Genomic DNA, 19,253 nt, shown 5'->3' with positions numbered 1-19,253 from the left:
ACTAATGCACTTAATGGTATTGAGATTTTCATGAGTGTTGCTGAACAAAGAGGCATTGGAGTGAAGGTTCATAGCTCCTTAAAAGTAGAGTCGCAGGTAGATAGGATAGTGAAGAAGGCGTTTGGTATGCTTTCCTTTATTGGTCAGAGTATTGCGTACAGGAGTTGGGAGGTCATGTTGCGGCTGTACAGGACATTGGTTGGGCCACTGTTGGAATATTGCATGCAATTTTGGTCTCCTTCCTATCTGAAAGATGTTGTGAAACATGAAAGGGTTCAGAAAAGATTTACAAGGATGTTGCCAGGGTTGGAGGATTTGAGCTGTAGGGAGAAGTTGAACAGGCTGGGTCTGTTTTCCCTGGAGCGTCGGAGGCTGAGAGGTGACCTTATAGAGGTTTACAAAATTATGAGGGGCATGGATAGGTAAATAAGCAAAGTCTTTCTTTTCCCTGGGGTCGGGGAGTCCAGAGATAAAGGGCATAGGTTTAGGGTGAGAGGGAAAAAGATATAAAAGAGACCTACGGGGCAATGTTTTCACCCAGAGAGTGGTACGTGTGTGGAATGAAGAGGGTTTATGAATAGGAAGGGTTTGGTGGGATATGGGCCAGGTGCTGGCAGGTGGAACTAGATTGGGTTGGGATATCTGGTGGGCATGGACGGGTTGGACAGAAGGGTCTGTTTCCATGCTGTACATCTCTATGAACTCCATCAATATCTCTCATTATTTTACAAGCTTCTATCAGATTGCTTCTCAACCTCCTGTGCGCCAGTGGAAAAAGTCCCAGGCTATCCCACCTTTCTTTGTAACTGAAACCTTCCAAACTCTCTGGTAGCATGTAAGAATTGGGAATTCAGATACAGATCATAGAATCCTTACAGTATGGAAACACGCCATTGGGCCCAAAGGTTGACACTGAACCTCCGAAGAGTAACCCGCCCAGATTCATTCCCCTATCAAATTACTCTACTCTAACTAATGCACCAAACCTACATATCCCTGAACCCTATGGACAATTTAGCATGGCCAATTCACCTAACCTGCACACCTTTGGGCCGTGGGAGGAAACCCATGCAGACGCAGGGAGAATGTGCAAACACCACACAGTCCAAGGCTGGAATCGAACCCAGCTCCCTGGTGCTGTGAAGACAGTTATGCTAACCACTGAACCACCATGCTGTACTGTATTTTTTATTTGAGAATACTTGCAAGTAAATAATAAATAAAAGTGATACTAAGTCAGTAACAACCATGAAGAACACAGTTGTAGAAAAAGATACAATCGTGTCAGACTCAGTAGGCTCCACCCTGCTAAGGCAGAACAAAAGCATCACTTTACAGTGAAGAAGGTAGGGTAACCGAATTTTCAAGCATCAAAATCAGGAAACAGAAAAGCCATGTGAAAACGTGGCCCCAGCACAATTGGGATTTTGGACGACGAATGGCAAAAGTCTGGGTAGCGCAGTGAAGGTGGATGGTCATGCAACAACATCTCCCAGAATATGTCCAAGCAACGTCAGCGTAGCTATTCTGTAGATCATTTGTAAATCATCATCAGCATTAGAGCCATCACAAATATCATGACAACTCCCTTGAAGATGTCAAAGCAGTGGTGGAGAGATACAAGCCTACTACATGTATTGCTATGTGCTTGGTGCTAACAGGAAGAAAGACAAAATTTCACTCAAAATTTCCTTCTTGCCAGCCCCCACAACTCTGTTAATATTTCACAAAAAAAGGATAAGGTAAACACCTGGACTTATGAATTTTATTTTTGGGTGATTACCGGGACATTTGGGCGGCACGGTGGCACAGTGGTTAGCACTGCTGCCTCACAGCGCCAGAGACCCGGGTTCAATTCCCGCCTCAGGCGACTGACTGTGTGGAGTTTGCACGTTCTCCCCGTGTCTGCGTGGGTTTCCTCCGGGTGCTCCGGTTTCCTCCCACACTCCAAAGATGTGCAGGCCAGGTGAATTGGCCATGCTAAATTGCCCGTAGTGTTAGGTAAGGGGTAGATGTAGATGTTGATGTAGGGGTAGGGGTATGGGTGGGTTACGCTTCGGCGGGGCGGTGTGGACTTGTTGGGCCGAAGGGCCTGTTTCCACACTGTAAGTAATCTAATCTAATCTAATCTAATTTCATGCTCATGGAGACTGTCCCAGCAAAACTAGGATCTCTGGGCATCCTAATCAAGAGTTAACTTGAAAGGCATGTAGAAGCTTTCCTGATCTTCGGGGTTTTGAACGGGTAAACAGTGAAAGATATTGGTTGGTGGATTAGTGATGGGAGCAGAGACTGAGGATCACCTGAAAGATGTAAGGAAAAGAAATGTTTTCACACAGTGATTTAGTCAGACATGGAATGTTCCACAGCAATATATAGTTGAGGTGTAGTCTAAATAGGAAGTGATCATTGATTGAAAAGGATTTGGGAAATGGACAGATCTAGGAAAACTGGGTGAGAATAGACAGCTCAATTTTCTGTCTAGTATACACCATGTACTTTTCCCAATTCTATGATTATAGGAAATTGAAACACCTTCATTGTTCGCTATGAAAAGCTCAGTTACCAATTGCAAACATTACTCAGCAAGGTGACTTTCCCAATCTAATTAAGTAATTCATGAATTTTCTCAGGCAAGGCTGTTAAAGGATGTGAAACCAAAGCAGGTAAATGGAATTAATGTGCAGATCAACCATATCAAATTGAATTATAGAACAAGCTCAAGCGGGCTGAATGTTCTTATAACAAAATTTTAAAGAAACTCAATCCAAGATGTTTAAGAGTAACCAGCTGCAGAGGTAATTCAGTTACTGTAAATTAATGTTCTGTGTCAGAATGATTAAATTATCAAGGCTTTTTTGCTGGGTTAGTTCATAAAACTGGTTTTATATCATATTATGCTTTCGGCAATTTATGCCTGTTTTCTTAAGCTTTCTAATTCCAATATTCCTGTTCTTTAAAGCGTCTATGGATTTATTTCCAGTTACATTACCAAAGCATGAACAGCTGATGGCTGCTGCCCCTCTTGTTCCCCACCTAACTCTATAGAAATTAAGAGGTCATGCTGCAGCTAGACAGGACATTGGTTAGGCCACTATTGGAATATTGTGTGTAATTCTGGTCTCCTTCCTATCGGAAAGTTGTTGTGAAACTTGAAAGGGTACAGAAAAGATTTACAAGGATGTTGCCAGGGTTGGACGATTTGAGCTATCAGGAGAGGTTGAATAGGCTGGGGCTGTTTTCCCTGGAGCGTCTGAGGCTGAGGGGTGACCTTATAGAGGTTTATAAAATCATGAGGGGCATGGATAGGATAAATAGACAAAATCTTTTCCCTGGGGTGGGGGAGACAAAAACTAGAGGGCATAGATTTAGGGTGAGTGGGGAAAGATATAAAAGAGACCTAAGGGGCATCTTTTTCACACAGAGGGTGGTACGTGTATGGAATGAGCTGCCAGAGGAAGTGGTGGAGACTAGTACAATTGCAACATTTAAAAGGCATCTGGATGGGTATATGAATAGGAAGGGTTTGGAGGGATATGGGCCAGGTGCTGGCAGGTGGGACTAGATTGCGTTGGGATATCTAGTCGGCATTGACCCGTTGGACCAAAGGGTCTGTTTCTGTGCTGTGCACCTCTATGACTCTGTTTCTCACTCCTTCCCTGGGACACTGTTGCTGGGCTAGGACACTCATTTGTGGTGCCAAGTCTCCTTTAGCTTCTCCATCATCCCGGTTATCATGATGGAATGCTCGTCACCAAGTTCTTTCCTTTAATGTTGGTTACTTGATGGTCAGGTGAGGTCAATTTACATAGTACAGATTGAAGATTGATATCATTGTATCACCTAATGTGTTGGAGGCTGGGTGTGATATGAGGTTTTATTCTGGGAGCTTTTGAACTCATGATTTTAAACAGCAGTGTTCTGATTACAGCAGGATTAGCTCTCTGAATAATTTCAGTGAATGGAGGATAGTTACATGATGAAAATGATGTAGAGCAAGTGAATTACGGTCACATAGTCTCGGGCATGATTGTTAGGGGAAATTATTCAATCATGCCCATTTGACTGGAACTTGTGGTCAGCTGTGCAGCATAAAATATGTGCTTTATTATCACGGTTTTCCTATTTTAGCATTTATTTGATTGTATGCTTTCACAACTAACTCCCTCAAACTAGCAACTGAAAGGAAGTTTACCAAGACCTAGCAACTTGATATCCTGGAAGTTTGAGCAGTATCATTTGGGAAGTGTATTAGGTAAACAGGATCATGCTGATTGAAAGATTGATCTCCAGTGTGGGTTGAGAGTTGAGGAAAAGTCAGAAGATGACAGCTGCAGTAATGCTGTTTCAGTCACGTTTGTTTTGTTATGAATTTGTTTTGTTATTGAATCTATAGATAACCCCACAGCCCTGGAGAGCACTCAACTTTAACGCCATGTACCCTTCATACTTCTGCCTGTCTGAATACCCATAATACATTCACCAAGCAGGCTTAGCACTTCAATGAATGGTAGGGAAAGATGTGTTCTAGCCCTAGGTTATCTCCAGTCGAAGGATTGATACAGAGACTGCTAGGATATGGAGTTTGCAGGCTGTCTATATGCATTTCCCTTCGAGGTAGGCTACTCGCAAGCTGGTCTTTAAAATGTGTGTAACTGAATGAATATTATTCTGAGCTTCTCGTTTGCTAATTTAGTTTTGCCAATCATTTTGGAAAAGTCTGGAAGTAGATGTATCCACACACTGCTACTCCATCATGCAATTCATTGAGTACAATTTATTGCCACCCTGACATTGGTCTCTTTCCATATGACCTCAGATTGCTGAGTCCTGGATCTTATCCAGTTTTGATTTGCAAGTTAATGGATGCAGTGTAGTGGATCAGAACTTGTTGTGGTAAAAGAAATGGAGCAAGTAAGTCCTCCCTGGGAAAAACAATAGAATGATGGCAAAATAATTTAACTGCACCTCCAATTTCTGCAGACATATTTTGCTACCCTATTAAGATTCTTTCTTTCCATAAAACGATACCATTCTCCACCCGAGAAAGCAAACAATTGACCAATTACCCTGGCACTGCTAATTCTCCTGATAAGTCAGTCTGGTTAGAGATGTGCGAAAAAATGACTTTGGATTTCCTTTTCCTTTCTGTGTAAAGGTGGTAACCTTCTCTGTTCCCTGTTGACATTGACTGCAAATTGCTCAAAGTGCTAAGCATTCTAGTAAAGCAGAACTAGCCTGGAAAAAAGTTTTGGCTTGAAAATCAGTAAATATTGGACTATGACACGCGAAAACAATTGGTTATACTGCAAGTACAGTAAAACATGGACTTGTTATAACTGAAGTGTCAGCTTGACTCGGTTGGCAAAATTTTCAGCAATAGGTAATTGGTTCAAGACTTGTACATGTAATCTTAGTCTGACTTTCCGGGCAGGATTTTCCCACTGACTTCGGGACTTGAACATGGCCTCAGTTGCTGCTGTATTAAGAATGATGAGCAGGCTTTCGACACCACTAGCCAGTAATTCTAATACCTTGGCAGTTCTACTGGGGAAAGTGAAAGAAAGTCAGACCATAGGATAAAGGACCACAATTTAAATTATTCAGCTCATCAAGTGTGGTCTATCATTTGTTCATGATGAAAATATTTTTCAGCCTCATTCTTCTGCCTTATCCCCATAACCCTTGATCCCCTTACTGTCCATATCTGTCTGAAGTACACTCAACGACTCGTGGCTGCAGAATGTTGTGGAAGCAGAGTTTCACAGATTCACCACCCTCTGGCTGAAGACATTCCTCTTCAACTCGTCCCTTCACTCTGAGGCTGTACCCTTGGATGCTAGTCTCTCCTCCTGGTGGAAATATCTTCTGCATACCCACTCTAAATAACCTCTGTGTTCTGTAAGTTTCAGTCAGATTTCCACCAATCTCAATCCTTCTAACTCCATCAGGCAGAGGCTCAGTGTGCTCAACTGTTCCTCATATGACAAGCTCTTCATCACCAGGATCATTCTTGTAAATCTCCTCCAATGTCAGCACCTCCTTCCTCCGATATGGGACCCAACTGCTCACAATATTCCAAATGTGATCTAACCAGAGCCTTATACTGCCTCAGCAGTACATCTCTTGTATTCTGGCCCACAAGAAATGAATGCTAACATTGCACTTGTCTTCCTAAATGCCAGCTGAACCTGTATGTTAACCATAGGGGATTGTTAGCTAGGACTCCTAAGTTCCTTTATGCTTTAGATTTTCAAAGCATTTCCTTGTTAGAAATTAGTTAGTGTCTCTATTCTTCCTGTCAAAGTGCATAACCTCACACTTCCCCACATTGTAGTGTATCTACCAGTTCTTTGCACACACTCCTAGCCTGTCCAAGTCCTTCTGCAGCCTCCCCCACTTCTTCAACACCAGCTGTCCATCCACCTATCCTTGTGTTATCTGCAAACTGAGTAACAGTGCCTTCAGTTCCTTTGTTCAGATTGCTAATGTATAATGTGAATAACTGTGGTCTCAACATTGACCCCTGTGGACCTCCGAGTCACTAGCTGTCATCCTGCAAAAGACCCCTTTGTCCCACTCTCTGCCTTCTGCCAATTAACCAATCCTGTATCTGTGCCAGAAGGGAGTGTAAGTGTTTCTCCATTCCCCATCACTAACCACAATTGGAACGTATGAAGACAGTAATAATATGCTGGACTAGTAATCCAAGTTAATGCTTTGGGGTTTTAAAGTTCTTAGTCACCATTGTAGCTAGTAGACTTCAAATCTGGTTAATTAATCCGGAATATAAAGGTAGACTCTACCGTTGTGACCTTAAATTTTAAGTTATCAGTGTACAACCCCATCTAGCCTGCGAATGTCCATTTAGGGAAATAAATCTGCTATCGTTAGCAGGTCTGACCTACGTGCAATTCTGGATCTGCAGTAGTTTGTTGTCTCTCTAGGCCATTTCAAAGACAAATTAAGAGTCAATCAGTTCAAGAGTGTTGTGATGACCAACAAATGCTGGCCTTTCCTGGCCCATATCCCACAAAAGAATAAACTAGTACCAAAAACATAGTGCTGATGGAAGGGAACAGTCCACACTGTGACTGGCACAACCACACTTGTGGCCATTTGTTAACATGGCATCTTCCCCACTGAATAGAGCCTCCAGCTCCAGTGTTCCCAAGAAATGTGTCAGGCAGGCTGCCTTCAGTGAGTTGACAGTTTGTGCATGGCAGGCTGCTATCCTGTCAATGGAAAAATGCTGGTAACCTTATTAATTTAGCTCCATGTAAATAAGCACTCTGGAGTGGTCAGCTGATCCAAGCCTCTGCCCAACCACCCCAAGTAAACATCCTTCACGGCAGGAAACCATCAGGAAGTGATTCCAATGTGGTTCCCCCACTATTTTCTCTCTCTCTCTCATTCACACACACTCACTCTCACTCTCCCACCACCTTTTCTTCAAGCTCGTTAGCACAGAGCTAGAAATGTTCAACCCGTCATTGCACTGCATTTTTGGGAGTACTGCTCTTTGAATGAAGTGTTGAACCCGGGCATGTCTCCTACTTCACTGGGTGTTTAAAAAAAATTGCCTGACATTATTTGAAAAAGAGAAGATAGTTTTTTCAGGTATAAAAACACAAATTGCTAGAGATGCTAAGAGATTTAGACATCACCAGCTGGATTTTCAATCATGAATTTGGAAGTCCAGTTCATTTCTGGGTCTTGATTCTGTGATTTGTCAGTGATACAATATGATTTTGAGGTGAAAAGGTCCTCTTTGAGCCAAAAATGAGTTTAACATCCAGATATGGTGCTGGGTGCTTCCTGAAGGCAGGAACCTCCTCTGGAAGATGATCCTCAAAGAATAACTGGAATGATGGCAGCAAAAGCTTTTCAGAATGAAGCAGCAAGGAAAGCAGAGAACGAGCAGCCTCATGAACCAAATAATAGCCCAACTCTTCACTCATTAGGTACTCAATTGTTCTGATTAAATGATGGCAACTTTGAGCGTCCACATGAGAACCTCAATTTGACTATCCATTTCCTTATGGATTTTTTAATGTGTGGCCATAATCCTTGCTGCTCACCTGCCAGTTGTTAACTGACTTACTCCAAACTGGACCTGGTTCCATTCTTACCTATAAAAGTATTATGTATCCCTCTTCAGCCCATTAAGAAACTCATCAATGAGATTGCCAGCAACTTAATTACAGATCTGAACCTTCCATTTAAAAATTGCAGTGTCATAGGGACATTAGAAGACTGAAACACTATCCAACAACTTTACTTCAAAAGTGTCCCTCACTCCAACGGGTGATTGGAAATCCAGTTCCAATTATGGAGAGAGAAACAGTTAATGTTTCAGGACAGTACCTTCCTCCTGAGTCTTCATTCCCCCAGCTTTCTAAGGGCCATTTGTACTTCATTGAACACCATTGCCAAATATAATGATTATTGACTGTTCTGAAGCAGGGTCACTGGTCCCAAAATGTTAACTCTGCTTTCTCTCCACAGATGCTGCCAGACCTGCTGAGCTTTACCAGCAATTTCTGTTTTTGTTTCCAGCATGCACATTCTTTGTTGTTTTTATCATTGACTGACTGTTGGTGGGTCCTTACTGTACACATCATGGATGCTTGTTTGGTGCTTAATAATAGTAACTACATGTCAAAAAAAAAACAACTGGCTGTGGAATGTTCTGAGGAGGTTATAAATTCCATACAAATAAGAGATTACTCGCTCTAGTGCAGATGCATGTTTCCTAATACTGCAACCTGCTTGAGGTCTCCACAAAGGGTGCTGACAACCTAGAGAGAAAAAAAAAGTCTGTTTCAGTCCCTTGTGTTTGTGTTAGCCACATGCTGTTTCAGAAATCCCAGTAAGCACGATCTTTATTGCATTGACTGGTCCCAGTCAATGCCAGTGGGCATAATTAATTACTGTCCGAGCTTTTATCCTGCATCTCTGTCGGATGCCCGTATGACTCAGTTTTTCAAGTTGGAATTGCAAAATCTTCGTTTGGAACAGCTTGTAGGCCAGACCAGGGAAGGACATCAGTGAATCAGATAATCAACAGTAGTTTCATGGATATTGTTAATCTTTTAATTCCAGCATTCTTTTTATGAATTCCACCATTCCGCCATGGTGGAGTTTGAACCTGGAACCACAGAGCATTAAGCAGGATCTTAAGTCTGTGGTGAGCAATAACAACCTGGAATAAGTTAAGAAGCAGTGAGAGTTGAAATTGGCTATATGGCCCCTCAAACCTGCTATACCACCATGAATCTGGTAGCTGATCTGATCTTGATCCCAGCTCAACTTGCCTGCTTCTTACCCCATAACTCTTGACTACCTATAGTTCAAACATCTGTCTAATTAAGCCTTGAAAATATTCAATAATCCAACCTCCACTGGCCTCTGTGGAAGAGGGTCCCATAGATTAACAACCCTCATCCTCATCTCTATCATAATTAGGAGACCCTATTTCTGAATTCCCAATTTCTAGATTCCCTCACCAGGAAAAACATCTTGCTAGCATCTACCCTCTTCAACTTCATCAGAATCTTGTATGTACTAATAAATCACCCATCATTCTTCTAAAGTCAGTAAAGACCCAACCTGCTGAATCTTGAAAGCCCACGAGTTAACCTAACAAACATTCTCTCAACTACTTTCAATTCAAGTATATCATCCTTACGCAAAGAGGCCAGAATTGTAGGCAGATTTCTAAGTGCAGTCTCATAGAACATAGAACAGTACAGCACAGTACAGGCTTTTTGGCCCTTGATGTTGTGCCAACCTCTTGTCCTACTCTAAGATCAAGCTAATGTACATACCCTTCATTTTACGATCATCCATGTGCCGATCCAAGAGTCACTTAAATGTCCATAACATATCTGACTCTACTACCAGTGCTGACAGTACAGTCCACACACCCATCATTCTCTGTGAAAAGAACCTACCTCTGACATCTCCCCAAACCTTCCTCCAATCACCTTAAATTTATGGTCCCTCGTGATAGCCATTTCCACCCTGGGAAAAAGTCTCTGACTGTCCATTCTCTGGCTATCTATGCTTCTCATAATCTTGTACACCTCTATGAAGTCACCTCTCATCCTTATTCATTCCCATGCAAAAAGCCCTCGCTCCCTCAACCTTGCTTCATAAAATATGCCCTCCAGTTCAGGCAGCCTTCCAGTAAATCTCCTCTGCACCCTCTCCAATGCTTCTATGTCTTTCCTACAATGAGGCGAACAGAACTGAACACAATATTCCAAGTGTGGTCTAACCAGGGCTCTATAGAACTGCAGTATAACCTTGGGGCTCTTAAACTGAATCCTCCTGCTAATGAAAGCCAACATACCATAATCCTCCTTAATAACCCTATTAATTTGGGTGACAACTTGGAGGGATCTATAGACATGGATCCCAAGATCCCTCCACACTGCCAAAAATCCTGCCTTCAACTCTGTAATTTGCATTTGAATTCGACCTTCCAAAATGAATCACTTCATACTTACCAGGTTGAACTCCACTTGCCACTTCTCAGCCCAGCTCTGCATCCGTTGCAACCTACAACAGCCCTCCACACTATCCACCACTTCACCAACCTTTGTGTGTGATCGTCAAACTTATTAATCCACCCTTCTACTTTCTCATCCAAATCATTTATAAAAATCGCAAAGAGCAGACCTGTTGAACACCACTGGTCACCGAGCTCCAGGCTGCATTCTTTCCCTTTACCCTCTGTCTTCTATGGGCCAGCCAATTCTGTATCCAGATAGCCAAATTTCCCTGTATCCCATGCCTCTTTACTTTCTGAATGAACCTACCATGCGTCATCAATGCCTTTTACCAATCTTTTCAGAGTGAGGAAAACGTCCCACTGAAACATTTCCAGACATACTGGTCCTGACATGCTAATTTAACCAGTAGCAATTGGTGCTTCCATTGATAGTGATTCTTTTCTTTTACTTACACAAATCATGTTGGAAAGCCCTAAATTTAGGAAAAATGCAGAAATCTTATCAATGTGCAAACTCTTTTGATCTTCCTAGTGAATCACAATTCACAAACCAGTAAAGGATAGTGATGGGTTTGTACCCTGCATGTTCTTCACTTGTGTCTGATGTTTGTCATTAATTTACGATAAAGCTTATGTTAAAGTTCCCTACCTCTACTCAGTTGTATGTCACAGTGTTACAAATAGTCATTTGGTAGTACAGAACTTGTACTGCTGAAAAATGGCATGTCTTATGATAGTTTTGCAATTTTCAGGGTACTTAAGAAGAATTAGCCAAGTAAAGGGTATGTGACATTTATAAGGTTAGAGCAGAGAGTGCTGATGGGTTGTTAACTGGCTTATGACTGGTAGAGAAGTTAACCAGGTGGATGGACAACTTAATGATGGTTGGCTTTTAACTGCCAAGCTTAGTTTTAACATTTTAACCAGGCAAGTCAACTTTGATCGATTAAGGCACTATCCTGATAAATGAAACAAAGAATGGCTCTCACCTATTTTCTTGAATTTGGTGCAGTATGTGTCCCTGTTCTTTCCAGCTACAAAGTAGAAAGCCTACCTGTCAGTCAGGCTCATAGTGTGATGCACTTTCATGTCCTAAATATCAATACACTATTTATTGATATACAATACACCATGCTGTGAGCTTGAACTCAAAATGTGGTGCTGGATAAGCACAGCAGGTAAGGCAGCTGATGATCAGGAGAGTCAACATTTCAGCATAACCCCTTCAAGAGGAATATGAGCTTGACTGAGTAGACAGTTCTGATATTTGCAGACAAAATAATATGTGGGCATACTGTCTGTTTCAACTGAAAATCTTCCATTACTTTGATTTTTTATTTGTTTGTGTAAATTGTTCTGATGATGCAAGAATACATAAACTGGCTGCTACGTTCTTCCACATTACAACGTGGCTACACACAACTGCATTTCCTTAGCTGTAAAATAGTTTGAGTGGCAGAAGCTCATGAAGGATGCTAAGTAAATGAAGTAATTTTTTTTCTTTGTCAGTTGAAAATGTAATCTTTAGGGAGCCACCACACCATGCTTTTCATTGGTGTGCAGGTATAGCACCTAATTCATTGTGACACATAACTGGACCTATTATCATAGAATCCCTACAGTGTGGAAACAGGCTATTTGGCCCAACAAGCCCGTTCTGACCCTCCGAAGAGTAACCCATCCAGATCCATTCCCCTATTATTCTACAATTATCCCTGACCAATGCACCTAACCAATACTGTGGATAATTTAACATGGCCAATTCACCTAATCTGTACATCTTTGGATTGTGGGATGAAACTGGGAGACTATGCAAACTCCAAACAGACAATCGCCCGAGGCTGGAATCAAACCGGGGTCCCTAGTGCTATGAGGCAACAGTGCTAACAACTATGTAGTCCCTCATAATGAAGAAGATGCTTGCTTATAGCAAGAACTTGTGAGTGGCGACCTTTAATATGAAGAGGTCCAGCTACCACATGGTTTTAGCCAACTCAGAAACTCTCATATTTACCACCTGCCATGGGTATATTGGAAGGAATTGCAGATTTACTAATCAGTCTGTTTGGCCACTTTATAAAACACATTCTATGACCTCGAATCCTGAGGTGGCCCTTGAACCTAGAGCTTCTGGCACAGAGGTAGGTATGCTGTCCACTGTGCCACAAGACCCCTTATCTGTGTTAGTATAAGTTGTTAAGTTCTTCAGGAATTCCTGAAGAAGGGCTCATGCCCGAATCGTCGATTCTCCTGTTCCTTGGATGCTGCCTGACCTGCGCTTTTCCAGCAACACACATTTTCAGCTGTGATCTCCAGCATCTGCAGTCCTCACTTTCTCCTATTAAACTAGGAGTTGTGTACAGAAACTAGGAGCAGAAGTGGTCAATTTTGGCCCTTCAAGCCTGTATTGCCAGTCAGTATGATCATGGCTGATGCAGTCATTGGGTATTCCCACTTTCTGTTCATATACCTTGATGCCTTTAACATTTACAAAAATTATCAGTCTCTTTCTTGGATATACAGTGATGCGGCCTCTACAACCCTCTTTGATAGAGAATACTGGGATTTATTTGGCTATATATTGTTATTCACCATTTCCTCTGCCAAAGCTGATTGAGTTATTACCATTTAATTCAATTATTTTGTTAACCTAGGACCCTCTTTGAATCGTAAATTCTGATGGACCTTGAAAAATTAGACCATCTGCTGATGATGAACATTGTGAGAAGGATCGAAGTTTATTGTTACAATCAAGTAAATGTTAGAATAATGCTTAGGTGGAAAACTGTAATTACTGGGAGAGACTTGAAATGCTCGTGCTATTTTGACTTGAGCAGAGGCAGTTGCACATTAAGGAAACCTTGCAATGTATTTGAAGGTAAGGGGCTTTCTGGTGAGACTGGGACAGTGGATTAATTTTGAATTGTACCAGTAAAGAACCAGTATTGATAAAATGGATTGATGGACCACTGTCTGTGTAGCTTTTCTGCAAAGTCTTTCTCCAAAAACAATCAGGGACAAGGCAAAATCGCTGCATCTTCAATCAATGGGAAAATAAAAACAAAAGTGGCAACATTAAATTTCCTCAATACCTAGTAATTTCCGCTAAAGATCAGTGAGTCTGCTAGCTTTCTTCTGTCAGCAAAGCCTGAATGCTTCTCACATTAGGCAGGCATGACAGATTTCAGTGTAGGCTCTGCAGGCTTTCTCTAGCAGTCTAAACAGCCCAAATTCTGTTTAAAAGTGGCAGTTGTGGTATTGTGTGCTTTAAGTGACATTTTCCTCAGAACGTGAAGGGTAATCCCTTTAATCAACCATATATCCTGCTTGCCGAGGCAAGGTCAGCCAATCCGATTAGTGCTCTGTTTGTGCATCTCACAGGCATTAATGCAGTGTAAGAGCCTTTTCTGCACTCCATTATCATATTCACTAAACTGCAGACATGAAGGTCAGAGTTACAACTTTACTTGATGATCTTGACTGAAATGGAAGCAGTCAGGAAAAGTCACATGCAGAAGAGAAAGTGAATAGAAAATGAAAAAGGCTGGTTGTATGTGGTTTGTGACTAAAATAGCCATTTTCGAACATGTTAGATTTCTTCTTTAGTGTAGAACAGAGAGACCTAGGGATTCAGGTACATAATTCTTTGGAGTTTGGGTCACATATGGATGGAGTCGTTAAAAAGGCATTTAGCACGCTTGCTTTCATTGCTCAGTCCTTTGAGTATAGGAGTTGGGAAGTGATGTTGAGGTTGTACAGAATATTGGTGAGGCCTGTTCTGGAATACTGTGGCCAGTTCTTAATGCGCAGTTATGGGAAGGATATTGTTAAGCTGGAGAGGGTCAGAAGAGATTTACTAGGTTGTTGCCAAGTATGGAAAGTTGGAGTTATGAAAAAAAGGCTCGATGGGCTGGGACTTTTTCACTGGAGTGTAGGAGGTTGAGACGTGATCTTATATGTTTACAAAATAATGAGGGGTGTAGGTAGAGTAGTTGTCTTTTCCCCAGGCTGTTTAAGGTGAGAGAAGAAAGATTTTAAAAAGACTTGAGGGGCACATCTTTTATGCAGAGGGTAAAATGGAATAAACATCCTGAGGAAATGGTGGATGTGGATAAAAAACAATGTTTAAAAAACCTCTTCGTTAATTACATGAAAACGAAGGGTTTGAAGGAATTTGGGCCAGGAGCAGGTAGGTGGGACTAGTTAAGTTTGGGGTTATGTTCAGTATAGACTGGTTAGACCGAAAGGTCTGCTTCCTAGCTGTATGACTCTATGAAGTATGTAAGTAAACATGTCACGTAACATGCATACAGCAATGATCCACACACATGTGTGATGAATGGTCAGTTCACTTCTTTATACCTGATGAAGAAACATTGTATAGGATGTTTTATGACAACTTGAATCAGGTAGTTAAACATCTTGTTCATAATATGGCCTCTCCAACAATACATCTTTCCCTCAGTGTTGCACTGAATTGTTGATCAAGATTGTGCACTTAGATCTGAGAGTGGGACTTAAGCTCACAACATTTTGACAGGTGAATGGCTGTGTTACTAATTGATCTGACCTGATAGTTGTGTATGAGGTGACAGTTGACCAATCAACAGTGGCATGAGAAAACTATGTTCGAGGTTCATTCCGAGCAGATCTGTGATGCAGAACACTGTCCTATATGGTCTGTTCTGTAGGACGATGCAGAGACAAACATTGTACCTGGAGGACCATCACCTCAGTGAAAGATGCTCTTTGGTCTGCCCGAAACTTATTGGTCTTCCAGAGCAAGGAGTTGACCTTGACCCAGAATTGCAGACTGACACATTCTAAGGTCCAGGACTACTGGACGCACTAAAACTTGGGGCAGCTGCTGCCAAGGCGCAGTGGAGAAAAACGATCATCTAACATCTTTCTGCTGAAGTTAAACTGGGGTCCATTTAGTTATCGGATACTCCCAGTGCCCCAAATATATTACAGTCATGTATAAGTTAGAAATGTCTTTGGTTTGTTTGCTAGATAAAGTCAAACTCCAATGTTTTCGTTTCTCCATATACTCCTGTACAAAACTGAACTATTTCAGTGATTATGTATGTACACAAAGGTGTTTTTATGAATAAAGTATATTTTTGAAATTTAAAAAATTGTGAACCAAGGAAAGAGGGAGTGGTCTACACAGTGATCTGCATCATTTGTGACCTATTCAGGCTCAGTATTAAAAGAGGATGGAAACAGAACTAGTAATCATACAACTTACAGCAGGGAAAACTCAGTTTGCACATCAGTGAATATTAGACCAATAAGTGTCACCTTGGACAGACATCTAGACATCTTTTTGTCTCCAATAAGTTATTTTTCAAAGAGCAATCAGGGATAAGGCAGAATGGCTGCACCTTCAAAATAATAAATTTTCTCAGTATTTGGTAAATTTCGTGATAAATCAGTGAGTCTGCCTGCTTTCATTGCCAACAAAGTCTGACATCTAGCAATCTATGTGGCAGGAATTTTCCCTTTACCTGCTGCTGTTTAAATGTCGAGTCAAGTTGAAGCGATTTGACAGCTAATCAAATTGAAGTATCCACCAGGAAGTTAAAAATCGCAAAACCTTTTCGATTTAACTTTTTAGATTGCCTGGTACTATTTTGTTCATTCACGGTATGAGTGTATTGCTGCCGAGGCCAGCATATTGCCCATCACTAATGGTTAAAAGTGAATCACATTGCTGGCAATCTGGAGTCACAGGTAGACCAAACCAATTAAAGACCAAGGTTTTCCAACTCTGATGGATACTTGTCAGCCAGGTGTATTTAACAGCAATTGATAGTGGTTACACAGCCAACAATAGGCCAGCCTTTTTATTTCCATATATTTATTGAATTCAAATTTCACCATCTAACATATTGGAGTTTGAATTAGCTTGATTTCCAGTTTGTTGACATTACCACTATGTGACTGGAGCAGAGATGTATAAAATTATAAGGGCCACGTGCATAGATAGATAGTATGAAACTTTCTCCAGGCTATGACCGGGAGCATAGATTTAAGGGAAGGGACAGAAGGTTTTGAGGAGGTGTGAGGAGAAACTTTTTAACGTCAAGGGTGGTGGGAATCTGAAACTCACTGCCTGTAGGGATGGTAGAGTCAGAAACCCTCAACATTTAAGTCGTCTCAGATATGCATGTTTAATGCCAAGGCATACAGGGCTGTGGTCCAAGTGCTGGAAAATGGGATTAGAATGGTTAGGTGGTTGTTATTGACCAGCACAGATGGAATGAACCAAAGGTTCTTTTTCTGTGCTGTAGATCTCCATGACCATATTAAATTAGAATCTACAATGAAGATAAACTCCTAATATAAACTCTGAAAATAAGTGGAACATTTAATTATTATGGGGAAAGTTTATATTCCACAAATTTTCAGAACCACTGAACGCATTTATCAGTAATTCCAAAATGAGTATAATGGTAAAAAATAAATTATACCTCATTCAACAAGGTGTTGCTTTTTCGAGGGTTTTGAAAGTGAGCATTTCCATACTGTAGGGAACCTACTGTAGAGTTTTAGTCAATTCATGATTGCAGTGTTTGGGAACCTCTATAATATGCCCTGATGGAAAAGTACACTGACAGCACTTTCTGGATTTCTGCATTATTCCACCCATACGCAGACTCCACCAAAGTTGCTGGCCAGTTCTATGGAGTAATGACAGGAACATTGGCCGTTTCACTGTCATTGCCACTGTCAAATACAAGCTATTGTGAATGCAGAAGAGGAAACATCAGGATAACACACCACAGTAATTTGTGCAGTGAGGGATTAAGGATGTTATTCTTTTTGTGCTGAGAGCAGTCAGGTCAATGTTGTTATCTCGTAGAATCCAATGGAGATGGCTGTGATGAATTAGAACTATTGTTAGATTTTATGGATTCATGACCATTATCACTAAGCATAGGCAATCGATAATTCATAAGGAATTTGCAGATAGCTTAATAAGTATGTTAGGAAGTAAAAGTTTTAGACTCAATGCACTATTTACTTGGATAAAGAAAGGAAATATATGAACCATGATATATGAGAAGGCTTTACTGGTCCTAAAGCTGTTCTATATATTTGAGAGGCAGAGGTGGTGGTCACCTGCAGTTTGGGGTGCTTGTCTCCAGTGGTTCAGTCTTTCATGATAACAGTCTGCTCTGCCCTCAGACCGATTAGGTTTTCTGCCAAGAAGGTGGTGATTGTATCCCTGAACCCTCTTGACCTCACCGCCTGCTCATTCCTATTATTGTATGTTACTTTTGGGGCTGGCAATCTATGCTATCACTTGTCTGAATTCTCTTAGCTAGCGACCATAAAATAGCTACACATGATTTCAGGATAACCGTTGACCCCTTGCCTACCTTGATCTGAAAGTTTGCTTTCTTTCATTTGCAAACAAAACGCCTTATTTTACCAAATACTGCTTGGCAATAAGTTATGTATGATGCCAGATAAATGTTTGACATCAGTTCAATGGAAAATTGTATCCTAAGCGATCCTGGGGATTGTTGTGACCTTTTGTGTGTCTTCCTTTTATCTTTATTTACTAGAAATTTGTTTATACTTGGGAAACAGCGGTTATGCAGTAATGAGATCTCACGCTACACTGAAAAAACTAGCAAAATCCCATTTTGTAGGGGTCCTCATTTCCAAAGATAGAGTACAGGTGATGTTAATTGAGGGTAATTGGGTGAGAACCTGACAGGGTATATTTCTATGGGTAACAAGTAATCAGTGAGGTTGGAATTGGTTGATGTTAGTTTGATAGCATTTTGATGAGAAAAGCACATGCCTGGACTCTTCATGAACAAACCTTTATGTTTAGCAGAGTTAACAGAGGATATAAGTCAAAGAACTGAAAACTAAGCATTATTTGAAGCAACAAGTGCAGAAAATTTCAGAGAGATGGCTGAATCAAAATCTAAAGTATTGGGCTGTGATTATCCACACCTGTTTTCTGAATGTGAATCTTATGGAAGAATCATGGGGACCTGCTTAACCTCTTTACCAAAGAGGAAATGAAATTTAGCTCTGGCATTTTATCTATCATACAAAAACAGGATGAGAAACAAACATTTTATCAGAAACAGATATTAATGGCTGAACTTAAATGAAGATTTGAACAAAGTATTAATTTTCGTGGATAAAATCATCACAAAAGTGACGGATTAACCGCTTATGAGGTGGGTCAGATTTTGACAAATTTAGAAAGGGTGAAGAGTATTCATTAGTAGAGTACATAATGGAATTCACTAAAATTCAACTGGAAATTTCCCAATCTGTGCTGCAATTATATTCTTAGACTGTGCCAAAGTGTTGATTTAGACAGATTTCAAAATTTGACGCGAGTTAAATTTGTAGATACATACACTGTTAGAATAAATGTCGGAAGTATCCTTGGGAAGCATTTCTCTCCAGCATTTGTGGTGAAAAAGAAGCAATTGGCCGTAAGATAGTAAATGGAAAACACAATGTTAGCAGGCTAGTGAGGCCATCTAGATTCAGTTTGTAGGCAACAATACAAAATAACTTGTAAAATAACCAGAATAGAACATTTTAATAAATGGTTATGCTAGCCAGTGAAATACTGTTGTCATTAAGTACGCCATCAATGAAAAAAAACTACAGATGGAATTGGATATGGAAAATGACAAAGCTAATTTATTTAGAATATTTGTGAATTTGTATTTTACAAAGTCATGATACT

At 40.8% G+C, this 19,253-nt stretch overlaps 1 protein-coding gene across 14 annotated transcripts in view; it reads left to right on the top strand.

Moving 5' to 3' along the window:
• Window positions 1-19,253, top strand: part of LOC140495763 (muscleblind-like protein 3) — a 287,745-nt gene that overhangs the window by 220,916 nt on the left and 47,576 nt on the right. The window lies entirely within an intron of this gene.

The sequence above is a fragment of the Chiloscyllium punctatum genome, chromosome 25, assembly GCF_047496795.1.
Source record: "Chiloscyllium punctatum isolate Juve2018m chromosome 25, sChiPun1.3, whole genome shotgun sequence".
In the NCBI taxonomy this organism is placed as follows: Eukaryota; Metazoa; Chordata; class Chondrichthyes; order Orectolobiformes; family Hemiscylliidae; genus Chiloscyllium; species Chiloscyllium punctatum.
Note: the sequence above shows the minus strand (reverse complement) of the source record. Positions and strands in the feature narration are given on the sequence as shown.